Raw genomic sequence first — 15,796 nt, forward strand, 5'->3', positions numbered from 1 at the left:
GAGAATGGAAAGAAGGGAATTATTAAAGAGATGATCCTAAGGTGGAATGGCAGGATGCTGGGGGTGAGAGGGAGGGCGGAAGGCATCTAGCTTCAAGCTTTGGTGACTATATAGACAGCAATGTCTTTAACCAAAATGTGGGCTACAAGGGGGAGGAGTGCTTGAGCTCACATTTGGACTTGCTGAGTTTCCATGTTTATGGGTCATATAAGGATACCGCCCAAACCCGGGCCTGCCTTGGGGAATATTCATCTCATTAGAGTTAAATTACTTTTCCCTGTCTGCATGTCTCCTCCCCACAAGAATGTAACCTCCCAGAGGGAAAGATTGAAGGCAAGAGGAGAAGGGGACGACAGAGGATGAAATGTCTGGATGGCATCACCAACTCGATGGACAAGAGTTTTGAGGACGCTCTGGGAGTTGGTGATGGACAGGGAGGCCTGGTGTGCTGCTGTCCATGGGGTCACAAAGAGTAGGAAACGACTGAGCGACTGAACTGAGAGGGAAGCCACTCTCCTTTATCTCGCATCTCCTGTGCCCCTGGAGAGGGTGCAGCCAGTTTTGCTGCATCAGTGGTTGTCTAGGTAAGTAACTGAGCAACAAAATGCATGCAAGGAGGAGGGAGGGGGAGGTAGAGGGCGAAGAGCAGGGCTCAGAGGACCACCAGTGGAGAAATCAGTTGGGAAAAAAAAAAGGAAGCTAGGCAAGGTACTGGCAAGGAGCAAAAGAGAGGAGGCAAGAGATCCAGTCAGCAAATGCATCGACCCCAGTTCTTCCAAGTCAGCAGACAGAGCGGCAGCAGCAGCAATGAGTCCCTTGGACGCAGTCCCTGGATGAAGAGCCAGCACTGGCCGGCTCACCCAGACCGTGTGGGCTGCAACAAGTTAGGACTGGTTCTGTCCCCTTGTGCAGTTTGCTCCCTGTAAACAGCCCAATCCAGCTCGTATCGCCCGAGCTGTTTTCAAAACAAAGGGAAATGACCAGAGAGAGGAATCATACACTCGGTTCCTTGCCACACCTTTCATATCATACTGATGGAGAAAAAGTTTCCTAAGTATTATTAATGACCTGAAAGATTTCACTAAGTGGAGAGACCTGATGAGGGATTAATTTTTACTAATGGAGCTGCTTGGGACAGCTGTAAAAATCAGCAGTCCTCCAGATGAAAGTGAGACCCTCGGTCCTCTGACACTTAGTTGAATTTCTTGGTTTTTAATGGATTTGCTTAACGTGGGAAGCCTCCTGTGATGTTCTTTGTTCTGGGGACTAGGAGCTGCTAGACAATTAACTAATTGTTTTACTGATTGATATCTAATTTTTTGCTGTTGTCATAAAACCAAAGTAGCAGCAGAAAATGTAGAAAATGGGGGAAAAAAAATCTCCCCGAACCCTGCCCCCATCACAAACGTCTGGTCACAATTGCACATTTCCAGTCCTCTGCCCTCAGCAGATAGTTTTGTAGTTGTAAACACTGAGGACATTGTGCCCTGCTTTTTTTCACTTAACATAATCTGATTCTCTTTTATGAGCAATGAAATTTGATACAAGGTGCTGCTCACACAGTTTTTTTTTTTTTGAAAGACCATCATTGCAAGGATTGGTGAGTATTTTCTAAGCCCCATCGACTTCAGGGAATCAGGAAATTAAACTTTTTATTTATTGGTCTTTGACTTTCCCATAAATGGACACAGTTCTACCTTGTTTGACTGTGCTGTAAAAGCAGGCACGGGCTGAACAAAGGCCACGCCGATGAGTAATTAGGCAGCAGGCAGAGACCGGGCAGTGTTTTATGGGCCCATTAGTACTTGCCCAGCTGCTTTCAAGGTTCCAGTCTGCAACTTGGGCGTTAGGTACCTTTAGTTTCTTCAGTTAAAAAAAAAAAAAAAAATGACCTACGTGTTTTTGTTGCTGTTGTTTTTGTCCAAATATTTAAAGACATGAACTGATCTCTGCAGTCCTTCAAAGGAAATGAGAAACAGTGTTTGTTACATTAGTGATTTTTTTTTTTTTTTTTTTTTTTTTTTTTACCGTGCTGGGTCTTTGTTGCTGCTTGGCTTTCTCTAGTTGCAGTGAGCAGGGGCTGCTCTCTAGTTGCAGTGCGTGGGCTTCTCACTGCAGGGCCTTCTCTTGTTGTGGTTGGAGCACGGACTCTGGGGCATGCAGGTTTCAGGAGTTGCGGGTGGTGGGCTCAATAATTGTGGTTCCCAGGCTCCAGAGTGCTGGCTCAATAGCTGTGGTGCACAGGCTTAGTTGATCGGAGGCATGTCGAATCTTCCCGGATCAGGGATCGAACCTGTGTCTCTTGCATTGGCCAGCAGATTATTTACCACTGAGCCACCAGGGAAGCTCCTGTGTTGTTTTTTTTTTAAACCCATGTTCTGGCCCCTCTCTCTATGAAATCGCCATGATGGCTAGGACCCCGTGCACATGTCCTGACAGCTGGGGGGCCTGAAGACCCTCATTACTGCTCAGTAGAGGGGGGCTCAGGTCCCTGTGTTCTGGGCACCACCCAGCTTCCATTTCGGCCAAACCAGCTGCACCCCCAAATTGCTCCATAAATTTCCCGCCAGCAAGGTTCCAGCCTTTGAGGTGGATTCTGTATGTTGGAGGGCGATGTCGCGGCCTCCTACGTGAGCCCTGAGGACATCCTCCCAAGGCAGCAGTGCAGCTGGGGCGGTGGGTGGGCTTGGCTGATGGCAGCGACACAGTGTCCCCGGCCGGGACCCGGCGGTCCCCCTACTGGGACATCATGCATCGTGACAAGGAGGCCACAGAGGAGGAGGAGGAGGAGGAGGGGATGAGGCGGATTCTGGGGCTGCTGGACGCTCCCTTGAAGGCTTGGACTCTTCTGGTGGGCGGACATGTGACACCGGCTGACATCACAGTTGTCAGCAGCCTGTTGGGGCTTTATTCACAGTTTCTGGAGCTTTCTTTCTGCCAGGCCTTCCCTAATACCAACTGCTGGTTCCTCACCCACATGAACCAGCCCCAGTTCCAGGCTGCCTTGGGGGAGTTGAAGCTCTGTGAGAAAATGGCCCGGTTGGATCCTAAACGGTTTGCAGAGAGCCAGCCTAAAAAGGACACCCCATGGAAAGAGAAAGGTTCTCAAGAAGCCAGGCAGAGGCCCCAGACGAAGCAGAAAGAGGAGAAGAAGGTGGCTGCCCTGCTCCCGAGGAGGAGCTGGGTGAATTGAGCAGGTGCTGGCTGCTGAGCAGAAGGCCAAGGACCCCTCTCTGCTCACCTGCCCAAGAGTGTACCTTCTTGTTGGATGGATTTAAGGCGCGTACTCCCATGAGAACATGCTGTCTGTGGTGCTGCCGTATTGGGGAGCACTTTGATCAGGGTGGGATTCCCTGGTGGCTCAGACGGTAAAGCATTCTGCCCGCAATGTGGGAGACCCGGGTTCGATCCCTGGGTCAGGAAGATCCCCTGGAGGAGGAAATGGCAACCCACTCCAGCACTCTTGCCTAGAAAATCCCATGGATGGAGGAGCCTGGTAGGCTATAGTCCATGGGATCGCAGAGTTGAACAGGACTGAGCGACTTCACTTCACCAGATAAGGGTGGCTGGTCCCTGTGGTAGTCCGAATACCGCTTCCCAAGCCTCCCTGAGCTGCAGCTTGTCACTGGGCTGTTCCAAGCCATTGGACAAACTGAGGAAGAATGCCTTTGCCAGTGTCTTTCTCTACAGAACCAACCACAGCAGCTCCATTTCCAGAATCTGGGTCTTCCAAGGCTGGCGCTTGCCTTTCTGTGGAGCCCAGATTGGCCTATGGACCACAAGTCATATGTATGGTGGAGACTGGATGCTAGCAGTGAGGAGACCCAGACAGTGGTTAGAGAATACTTTTCCTGGGAAGGGGCTTTCCAGCATGTGGGCAAAGCCTTCAATCAAGGCAAGGCCTTCAAGCGAACATCTCTTGCTGTTGCCTAGCTGCTGTACCTGCCCTTCAAGGAGAACGGGGGTCATTAAAGGAAACTGAATGATGAAAAAAAAAATAAAAGCTGTGTTCTGAATCTGATTAATCTTGTGTACACTTGAGTGCTTGGGGACTTGCAATACAGATGGAGTAATTCATTCTATAAAGTCAACCCAAGCTTTCTGGAGTGCCTCTTTCATGCTGAGTGGGGATGGTGGTCTGACCTCCACACATTTTCGTGACATCCCCGAGAGACTATGTGGTTATGACACACTCCTCTGAGAGCCCACTGGGGTTATTCATCTTAACCAGAGTCCTGGGGGGAAAGCGGTTTTTGCCTTGGGCACTTTTCCTCGTGAAATGTATCTCTTCATATATATTTAGTCCAGAGCAAAAATTGTTATCTTCTCTACCTGTGATCACAGCTATTAAATAAATAACTAAAAGGAATCTATCTTCAGAGGAGAAAAATTGGGGCGTTCTTTTCCACCAGTGTGACCTCAATAAAACATTGTCATCTTTGTAGACCCACCTTTACTTACCTGCTGCAGCTTTGTAAAGCAAAACGGTTATTGCCGCTTCTAGGATGGAAAATGTCCATTTTACTAAAATTCAGAAGGTTAAAAAATGCCCAGATCTGCAAACACTGCTTTTAGTGGTTGGTATTTTGAAACACTCCCTTGTTCATCAGCGCTATACAGTGTTGGTGAAGGACAGACAGAGAACTAAGTGTTGTGATAAGGTCAAGGTGAAAGGAATGGATGTGAGCTTGTCCCCAAGGCCCTGCAGCCTGGGAGGAAGATGAAGCAGATACTCAACAGAGCAGTGGGCTCAAGGCTCAGAGGAGAAAAAAGAAGTGTTACCTTCAGCTTGGGGTCAGGGTGGAATGGCATGGTCTTCCCTTAGCAAGGCTGGGTGAGGGGTCAGGCCACATCAGACCCAGAACCCACCCAGTGTTTCTCAGTTCTCTAGGAACTAATGCAATCCACGGCTGGTGCAAGAGAATTACAACTTGGAACCTGACTTTGTGAAGATACAATGGCAAAGAGCCTTGATAAGTAGTGGGCACAACCCACAGCTCCATGCATCCAGGAGAAAAGACCTAGAAGGGGTCACCCTGCCGGCCTTGGAGCCTTCCAGGTGGGTAGCTAGAGTGCCCGTGTAAAGTACTCACCCTGCTCCTGACACTATGAAAAACATTTTGCATGTATCCTCTCATGAATAAGATGGTTAGATAGCATCACCAACTTAATGGACATGAATTTGAGCAAACTTCGGGAGACAGTGGAAGACAGAGGAGCCTGGCATGCTGCAGTCCATGGGGTCACAAGGAGTTGGACATGACTTAGCAAATGAACAAGAAAGCATCCTCTCATATGATCCTTAATCCTAGGAGGTGAGTGCTATAAGTAGTCCCCAAAAAAGAATGTGGACAGGAGTAACTGTCCAATTCTACAAAGGTAATAAATAACTGTGCTGGGTACCAAAACTGTGCTCACCCAGTAAGCTAAGGTGGCTCAGATGGTAAAGCGTCTGTCTGCAATGCAGCAGACCCGGGTTCGATCCCTGGGTTGGGAAGATCCCCTGGAGAAGGAAATGGCAGCCCACTCCAGTATTCTTGCCTGGAAAATCCTATGGACGGCAGAGCCTGGTAGGCTACTGTTCATGGGGTCGCAAAGAGTTGGACACGACTGAGCGACTTCACTCCCTCACTCACCCTTCATAACTGCCCACTGCAAAGGCCTTCTGAACACTCTTTTCAAAGTCCCTTCCGATAAAGCCTGTATGCTAGGCAGGTGTATCTTGGGGCCTGGGGGTACAGCAGAGAGGTGGAAGGGCACAGTCTTCTACTGGCCCCAAAGGCTGCCAGCATCCAGGCCTGAGAACCTGGCCATGTCCTGGTGCCATCTTGTGCCCCAGCACTCTGCCCGCTTTCTCACATTTTCTCCTGTTTTCCCTGCCCACCAGCCAGCGCTCCTTCTTTGAGGGACTAATGAGCTTCGGAGCTGGAGTTCCATTGCATTTCAGACTGGCCCCAGTTTCCAGGGCTCTTTCAACCTCTCTCCTTGGCAATGAATTTCTAGGACACTCAAATATTTACTTCTCATGTTGGCTCAACTATTTTATAAAGGTGATTTGTTAAATGAGTAGCCAAATTAGACCCAGTCTCGATATCTTTGTAAAGGATCCAAATATGTTCACGATACACTTTCCTCAGTCCTGTGTTCCAATTCTATGAACCCGTTCCATGCATCAAACCACCACTGTACCACTGTGGTTGCACACTCGAGCGTGCATGCACGCGTGCACACACACCCCGCACTGCTCCTGTGCATGCTCAGGCGAGTTCCTCTCCTTTCCTCACCTCTTCGGCAGCATCCTCAGTCCGCCTGTCACTTCTCCAAAAGCTCCGGCGTGCTGACAGTGTGTTTCATTGGGTCTCACCAGCAGCTCTCAGCCCTGGAAGCAGCCAGGGCTGGGTGAATGTACCAATCTGGGGGGGACCCAGGCTCTGGCACTGCTGAAGGCTCCCCAGGAGATGAGATGGAGCCTTGGCTGGCCTCCTCATGACTCCGTCTCCCCACTCCTGCCTGCAGGAACAACTTCACTGTCATCGTTTTCTCCTGTCTCACGCCTGACCTGTTGAACCTGTTAGGAAACCCCAATGTAGGATCATGGATTCTCTAAATCCAGACCATCTCCCAGCTCCAGGCCCTGCCCACCTTACCCAAGGTCCCACATGAGTCGTCTGCTAGAGGAAGACCCACGTCCACCTCCCTGTGAGGACGCGGTCATTGCAGGGGAACTCAAGTCCTCCCTCTCCACCTGAAGATTTCTCTCATCTCCTCCCACCCCCTCACGCCATGTACCCCTCACCCAGAGGCGCAACCCCCTTCCAGGCACACCCCCCACCAGACAAGCGCCAGCCTCGCCTGCTCCTCCTCCATCTTTGGGCTTCCTAGTCCATCCATGTCCATTCTCTCCTTTGCCTTGGTCTGCAAGCACCACTTTTTCCTATGCTAATACAAATCCTAAAAAGGAAAAAAGTTGGGGGGGGGTCAGGGGCTGGAGGGGGACTCTGAAGACAGAACCAGAGAGGTGGCCATATGGGAGGGACTCAGATCAGCATCACTGGCCTTGAGGATGGAGGAAGGGGCCATACACTAAGCTTCCGGAAACTGGAAAGGGAGAGGAAATGGATTTTCCCCTAGGGCTTCTGGAAGGTAGGAGAGCCCTGCCCATACCTTGAGTTTTGCCCACTGAGAGCCATTTTGGACTCTGACCTCCAAAACTATGAAGATAATAAATCTGCATTGTTTTAAGTAAAAAAAAAAAAAAATACATATATATATATATCCTTCCACTGACCTTTCCTCCATCAAGCTATCATTCCATCTCTTCCCTGCACATCCAGCCTCACCTCGAGTTGACCCTCTCCACCCAGCTGTCTGCCAGGGGGCTTCTCCTGTCTCCCCCAGGCGCCTAGAACGGAACCCAGATGCAACCACACTCGTCACCTTCTCCCCCAACCCAGAGCCTTTGTTCTATCTCGAATAGCTCGATTTATCTGAACAAGGGCTCAATGCTGCCTAACTTTATCCAAGAGCAAACCCTGTAACTTCACACTCCCAATTATAAGGTGGGAAAACAGCAGACCTAATTCTGTCTGCCGAATAAACCCTCACGATTACTCTATTAATTCTTAATTTCACCTATCATTATGCTTTCAGTAAGTCAATGAATAAAACCAAAATAACTGCTTATATCCATAAGTAATCAAAATGTATTTAGTGCTTTAGCAGTTTGTTTTTCTAATTTTCCTTTAATTAGCTGAGAAAGAATTAAAGTCAATTCCTCATCCTGCAGATAAAAAATTAGACTCAGCTTTTACCCTTACACATATCCAACTTTTAATGTACACAGGATACACAAATTCATAGTTGTTCTGTAATGTAGCATGTATCCAATATTAAACACATTTCTATGACATTTATCTTATCTCCCTGATCACAGATAATATAGTTATAATTATGCCCTTTCAAAGTATTAACGCCTGATCCACACTTAATCGGCATTCTGAGCTTGAAATCTTGGCTATTGCATGCAGGGATTGCAGGATGTTTTTGTCCTCTGATAATCTAGATCATGTGCATTTTGAGCAAGTATGGTCTGTTGCTGCTCACCCTTGTAGTCCAATACCCAAAGAACGGGCTTGAAAAATACTCACTGAATGATGGATAAACACATAGGATGTTTGGGAATGTCTTGTGTATGTTCACATTGGTATCCATGAGACCATGGCCCACAGAGAGTGTGGCATTTGAGAGGGGTGGGGACAGAGTCACATTAGAAATGAGCTGGAAATCAGCCCTGATTCTGTTGGCTGACATATCCGCCTTAACCATCACTGACTCAATGGACATGAGTCTGAGCAAACTCCAGGAAATGGTGAGATGGACAGGGAGGCCTGGTGTTGAGTGGTCCATGGGGTCGCAAAGAGTTGGACGCAACTGAGCGACTGAACAACAACAGATCCTGATGGAAGAGGCTGAATTCTCAGACAGCTGTATATCAGCAGAGCTAAATCCTTCCTTTAGAGCTCTAGAATGTCACAGATATTAGGCATCAGTTTCGATACAAAATATGCTTTGGAGGAACAATATGATTTCTCCGGCGGGCTTATGTTGAGACTTTCCCATCCTCTTTTGGAACCGCGTGTGATGACATTTGTTGGAGAAGGATTGGATACACCACTCATGGCTGGTAACAGTCTTGGAAGCTTAGAGGAAGGTTGTAACAGCAGGAGAATATTTAAGACAACTTCAGTGTTTCTCTTTCAGCCTTAAGGAATAGATAGCAATGTGTTCTTGGGCAGAAGAGACTGTGTTCTGCTATGGTCCCGGATAACCCTGTGAACAGCTGTATGGCACCTGGGTAATGACTGAGTTGTTCTTTCTTCCGGGAACTAGGGCTGTCTGCTACCGATGATACAGCCTGCCTGGGGCCCAGGCGGAGTAGAAACATAGTCCTTGTATCTGAACGTTCTGCTCCTATTTGGTGGGAGGCGGGACGCTTCTGAGCCTGTATCCCCCAATTCATGAACTCAGGGATCTGCTCGATTTCGATGAAGAAAGAGAAGAAAGCATTTGAAGTTCTCTTGGTTGCTGTGTGCAGAAATCATACACTCCACCTCACAAACTCACCGATTTCATTGAGCCGTCGTCAAGCGACTGAGTTACGGTTTTCTTCATTCCCCCATTCATCCAGTGAGTCAGGCTCTGACAGGGGGTTGATTTGTTGTTTAATATTTGGGGGGATTATTTTGGTATAGCCGCAACGTGTTTACTCAAATACTGTGTGTTAAACGAGATGTTTTCATTTGTTTTGATAGGTACTTATAAAGGCAATGTACCGCATTTCACACTTACACAGCCCTTCCGAGCTCACAGCGCGGCACCCGGATTCCCTCAAAACCTCCCCTGTGTGTTTGGGACGCACCAGCCTCGTTTCACCCAGAGAAGAGCAAGGTCTGTGCAATGCTGTCAAGCCCCAGAGCCCAGAGCCGAGCTGAAGGGCTCTTCCCCAGTCACTGGGACCAAAGATAGTGGGTGGCAGCAAAGAGCTCAGAGGAGGAAATTTATTCTCCTTGCTTGTTTTATGGTTCTTAGGGTGTTACCATAACAGCATGAATTCCTCCCTGAACTCGGCAGAACATATGGGAAACCTATACTTAGCTTATCATTTCAAACCCTTCCTCCCCCACACCCTTCTCTCCCCCTCCAGGAGGCCTCAATATGGTACCAATTCTGTAGGTAAAATAAAAAATGTTGAATTGAGTGAAGTGGTCGCTCTTCCAGACGCAAGGGCGAGCAGTGATGTGTCCTGAGCTTTGACTGGAGTTACAATTGAGCACTAACCTGCAAAGACAAAATTGTTCTCACAGGGGTTGTTGTATTACACACGGAAGGGGAGACACAGCCACCACATCAGACTCAAGTGTGGAGCCACGAGAACAGATATGACTGTGGCCAAAAATGGCCAGAAAATATGCAATACACAGAGGGCACAGAGCAGTCCTTACAATTGGCCATAAATGTCAAAACAGACCACACGAGAATGTGCTTCTCTGCTGAAAGCCAGACACTGTTTATGAGTTGATCTCATACAGGAAATCATCACACTGCTCTTTTAAACCATCGAGTCTAAGGGTCTGTGGATCAGATTTTTACAAGTATCAATTAGAATGTCAGATAGTTATGCACGTGCCTTCCACACACACAGTAAGTAACTGAAGCTTCCTGGTTTGGGTCTTGAATGGATACAAGGCAGCATCACTCCAAACATTATTGAATTCTAAGCTGTCAGCTGTTCCTTTAGTGTCTAAGTCATTTCTAGGATGGCACAAGTCCAAGTCTAATTCATTAAAACAGAAGAAATCTATAAACACCTGCATGTAATTGATTAGTAAGTTGGGGTTTCTTTAACTGGTTGTTTATTCCTCTGTTCAAAACAACATACTAAAGCAAAGAACCAACAATGGCACATCATTGACATTTTGCCAAGTTATTAGACTTATTTTTGTAAAGTGGGTTATTTTATTTGGGATGTCAGCGTCAGAGCCCCTAAAACCTACCCCTCTGTTTAAGTGCTGTATTCTTTTGATCTTGGTTCATTGGACTGAGAATTTGAGGGCCTTGGACAGCGTTGCTTTTTACATAGATATCAACTGAGTGAAAAAAGACTGGTTTTAAGGGCAAATTATCTAATTTGTGTTTATGGAGATGGTAAATACACTCTTCACTCCCAAAGAGTAGAGGCTGATATTCCCCCATTCTGATGTCCTTGCTTCACAGAATTGCTGATTTGGCTCTATATACTTTTTTGGTAATTTTTAAATTTCATCACCAGTACATTGAATGTGGTGGTGGGGGGGGGTCACTTTTTTTTTTTCTCAATTTAGTTATTTTTAATTGGAATATAATTGCTTTACAATGTTGTGTTAGTTTCTGTTGCGCAGCAGGGGATATGTTCATGTGTCCCCTCCCTCTTGAGCCTCCGGCCCCTCTGGTCATCACAGAGCGCCAGGCTGGGCTCCCTGTGTCATGCAGCAGCTTCCCACCAGCTCTCTGCTTCACACATGGTAGTGTATATACGTCAATGCTACTCTCTCAACTCGCCCCCCGCCCTGAACTTGAGAGTCAGGGACAGTGCAATCTCTGAGAGGCTTGCAAGCACTCGCTTATTTTGAATATCTGCATCCGGGACCCAAGAAATACGATTGGACACCGGAAGCCACTCCGGTGTCATAAAATCTGCCTGTAAATAGAATCTGGCATTAAACCAAACAAAAACAAGGCATCTCTTCGAAACTGGGGACAAGAGAGAGCACCAACAGTTTCCTGCAAAAAAGGAACAGTAAGGAGGAATACCCATGATCACTAGTTTAAGATATATAAAATGTTCCTGGATAGGCTCTTTATTTTAGTGTGTCATTTTACATTTTTTGTTTTTTTTTCGGTTTGGCCACTGGGCTTCCCAGGCGGCACTAGTGGTAAAGAGGCCTGTCAAAGCAGGACACGCGACAGATTTGGGTTCGATCCCCGGGTCGGGAAGATTCCCTGGAGAAGGAAATGGCAACCCACTCCACTATTCTGTCCTGAGAATCCCAGGGACAGAGGAGCCTGGTGGGCTACAGACCTGGGGTCGCAAAGAGTCGGACACGCCTGAAGCCACAGCACGTTTGGCCACTAAGTCGTGTGTGACTTGGCTGTCCGTAGGATTTTCCAGGCAAGGATACTGGAATGAGTTACTATTTCCTTCTCCAGGAGATCTTCCTGATGCCAGGCATCTTTTCAACCCAGATATTGAACCTGCGGCTCCTGCCACGACTCCCGCATGGCAGGCCGGCTCTTCGCCCCTGAGCCACCAGGGGGCCCTATCAGTGAATTCTACCAGAGGTGGGGCCAAGGTGAGCGCAAACCCTGCCTCTTGGATGGGGTGTCACGAACTTCAAAGTCAACACAAAGAGTCTGGAATACTTGATTTGTCAAACATGTCGTTTTCAGAGTAAAAAATTATTATTCACTCAATTGCCCAGACATGGAATCATATATTACACAATGAAAGCCAATGTTCAAGGGTTTAAAAATTTACTCCTTGCAAATTGTGATCAACATCCTCTGAACCTGCCCTGCCCGTGTGCCCCACAGGCCACACGAATGTGGATGTGACACAGTAGAAACACCCTCAAGGGGAGGGATGTGAGTGGTATGGACAGAAACCTAGTCTCTCAGCGTCAGAAGACAACTTTGAGGACACCCGTTTCCAGCGCTCTCCGGAAGCACAGGAGATACTTTAGGTGGTTGACTGCTTCAGCATCCAATAATATATTGGGTTACATATTTTAAAAAGTTCTTTTTCTATTCCGTTCTAAACCTTCTGTTTAAACTGGGGAGAAAGCCTTGGGTTTGATGATAGTGTGTCTAAATCTCTAATACTAACATCCCTTTTCAAAAATCCGTGGAGAGCCCTCAGACAAAAAGCCTTGAGGAAGCAGTCTTGAGGTGTTTGGGTGGAATTTAATCACTCTGGGTTAGTTTTCTTCCCCCATTGCATTTACTTTTAGTTACTTTCTATTGATGACAAGTGATCTTGATTTCCTAGGAGATGAAAGGGAGGAGTAAGGTAAGCAAGTCAGGGATGCTCCAAACATGGTAACCATTCCAGGGGTGCTACCATGAAGGCAGTGGATTTTGGAAGGAGCAGTGCCCAGGACAGGCTTCCCTGGTAACTCACCTGGTAAAGAATCCACCTGCAATTCAGGAGACCCCAGTTCGATTCCTGGGTCAGAAAGATCCCCTGGAGAAGGGCTAGACTACCCACTCCAGTATTCTTGGCTTCCCTGGTGGTTCAGATGGTAAAGAATCTTCCTTCACTGTGGGAAGGAAGATCGAACCTGGGTTCAATCCCTGGGTTGGGAAGACTCCCTGGAAGAGGGCATGGAAACCCATTCCAATATTCTTGCCTGGGGAATCCCCTGGACAGAGGAGCCTGGCGGGCTACAGTCCGTGGCATCCCAAAGAGCTGGACATGACTGAGTGACTAAGCACACAGCACAGCACCCAGGACACTCCACGGGGTTGTTTATAGGGATTATCTGCCAGAGTTGGTCCACATGACATTCTTTGTACCAAGCAGTGAGTCAGATCTGAGTCTGCACCAAAGCAAAAGTATTGAGAGTACATGGTTACTTGGGCTGACGGGGCAGGGCACTGCCCCAGGGAAATGGCAAGAGAGGAGCTAAGAATGCTTTCCCAAAAGCAGAGCTGGTGGCTACAACCCAGGCAGTACGTCCTGTCTCTCAGCCACCCTCACACCAACAGTGTGAAAAGAACATGTGCACTGCTCACATAAAACTCAAAACCACTCAATGTTTGTACCACGCTAGAAAGGCGAACAGACGTTGCAGTACCCAAGGAAGCAAAATGCAGAAAAATAATGTATTAGAATGAATAAAATTATTATCAGACAGAAATAAACATTTCATTGATAAATAAGACCCAAACAGAGACCTTACAATTAAAATGTTATTTGGTTATAGCACAATCTTAGTACAATGGCTAAATAGCAGAATGGGTCACGGAAGAGACAATTTGCAACCTAGAAGACAAAGTTTAGAGGCTATTCCAGAATCCAGTGCAAATAGATAAACAAATAGAAAACATAAAGGAATATTGGAGAGTCAAGGGAGATAGGTCCAGATGTTTCAATATCCATCTAAGCAGCATTCTAGAAGAAAAGGGGAGGGGGCGGAAATGGAAGAGAGAAAATAATTGAAGAAAATTTTCTATAACAAAAAAACCCCTCAAAATTATAAAATTTAAAATAAAACCCCAAGGATTCTCAAATTGAAATAGCCCACTGAATTTACAAGTATGCATATCATGTAAATGTTAGACTTGATTAGCCAATTAACAAGGTAAGTATAAACTATATATAGTTTTGTAGCCAGCAAAAGAGGCTACATACATAGAACACATACACTCACACAGGTAAACCTGGGAAAATTTGAATAAGGTCTGTGGGTTGTACCAGCATAAATCACCTGGTTGTGATGTTTGTGGCAGGTAGCATTCTAAGGGGACCCTGTGGACCCTCATTTTTGTGTAATCTCATGGTCTTGAGTGTGGGCAGAACCTGTGAATATAAAGCAATGTCATTTCCATACTTAAGTTATATAGAAACGGGGATTTTCCACATGTAATTAAGTCCCCAAGTTCATTGATCTTAAGTCATGAAATTTGCATTTTTGCCACAATAAATTACAGAGAGCACAAGCCTTTATCAAACACAGAACCTGCCCCACCACAATCTTGGGTTTTCCAACCTCCAAAATTGTGAGAAATCAATGTTTATTTTTAACAAGCAAACAAGCAAAAAAGATACAGAGATTATCCTGGGTGTGTTAGATCTAGTCATGCGATCCCTTGAAAGGGTCAGGACTCTTCCTGGTGACAGAGGTTACAAACATGAAAGGGATTTGAACTCCTTCCCTGGTTTTGGAGTGGAGGAGACCATGCAGCAAGGAAAGCAGTAGGTTCTAGGAGCTAATAATATGAAGACCATGATGTACCTACACAGTGGTATTTGAAAGAAACAACCTTACCCGCATTTACAAGAAAACAAGAAAGGCTGCAAAGAATTGAGCTATGCTTTCACCTTGAGAAGCTAGGAAAAAAATCAAAATAAGCTCAAGAACAAAATTAGTAAACATGAAAGCACAAATTATCAAGATGAAAGGCAAACAGCAACATGTAGATTTGGGGAAGAGAGCAAAGATATGTGAGCAACATTCAGCATGTCAAAGACAGGACATAACTTTAAAGCATGAAAGAGAATATATTAAAGCACCACAAATTTTAAAATCCATGTGAAACAGATGACTTCCTCAAAAAATAAAACTGTCCAAAACTAGGGAAAAAAAGAAATAGAAGCACCATACAGACTGATCTCCATAAAATACATTGAAAAGATGTTCAAAGATACACACCTGTAAACTACAACAGGTCCAAGAGATTGCATGGCAAATTCTATAGACATTTGCAATTTATATAAGCAGTGTCAGAGCACAATAAAAATAGGTTTTAAGATCCTAAATAAAATATTTGCATATCAAATCTTGGATTTAGCAAAAGAATAATACATCGTAACCAGCTTGAGTTTGTCCTCAGAATGCTAAAATGGCTCCATGTTAGAAAATCCATGAATATACGTTATTAACAGATTACTATAGAAAATTTACATGATCATCTCAATAAATACCAAAGTCTCATTTGCTATAATGTCACCTCATACACAGTAAGAACTACAACAAAAGTGTTTAAATCATTCAATAATCTCAAACAAAAGGAGTCCTGAGCAAGGCATTGTTTTGCTCTCTCTGTCTCCACACACACCCTTAACAAAATCCAGTGGTTCCAGAAGCCATTAAACAAGAGATTCTTACATTTTACTACATTAATATACATGCAAGGCTAAAACACAGTATACACCACACTAGTGCAAGATGTTAATAACAGAGGGAAGTCTCAGGAGTGGGAATATGCGGGAGAGAGGGTGTATGCTTTCATTTGATCTTTGTAAAACTGTTCTGAGAAATGAAGTCTATTAACATAAAAATAAATGTGTCTAAGTTTATTTATCAACAAAGAGGAACAAAAAACAACCAGCTACAGAAAACATTTGCAACACGTTTTCTATCTGTCTGTCTCATAATCTGTTAGTGAAGTGGTAAGTTGAAGCACAGCCTCTTTGAGAAGTTTGAATTAAAATTTAAAACCCACATACTCTTTAATTGAACAAGTTTATTTCAATGAG

At 45.8% G+C, this 15,796-nt stretch overlaps 1 long non-coding RNA gene and 1 pseudogene across 1 annotated transcript; both read left to right on the forward strand.

The window, feature by feature from the left end:
- Window positions 1-293: 293 nt before the first annotated feature.
- LOC123331398 lies at window positions 294-9,715 on the forward strand. The gene is made up of 3 exons (XR_006548010.1): window positions 294-584; window positions 4,884-5,059; window positions 9,312-9,715. It is a non-coding gene; the product is annotated as an uncharacterized LOC123331398 (long non-coding RNA).
- On the forward strand, window positions 2,311-4,179 carry LOC102413592 (annotated as a pseudogene).
- Window positions 9,716-15,796: the final 6,081 nt, after the last annotated feature.

This window comes from Bubalus bubalis, chromosome 23, assembly GCF_019923935.1.
Source record: "Bubalus bubalis isolate 160015118507 breed Murrah chromosome 23, NDDB_SH_1, whole genome shotgun sequence".
NCBI lineage: Eukaryota > Metazoa > Chordata > Mammalia > Artiodactyla > Bovidae > Bubalus > Bubalus bubalis.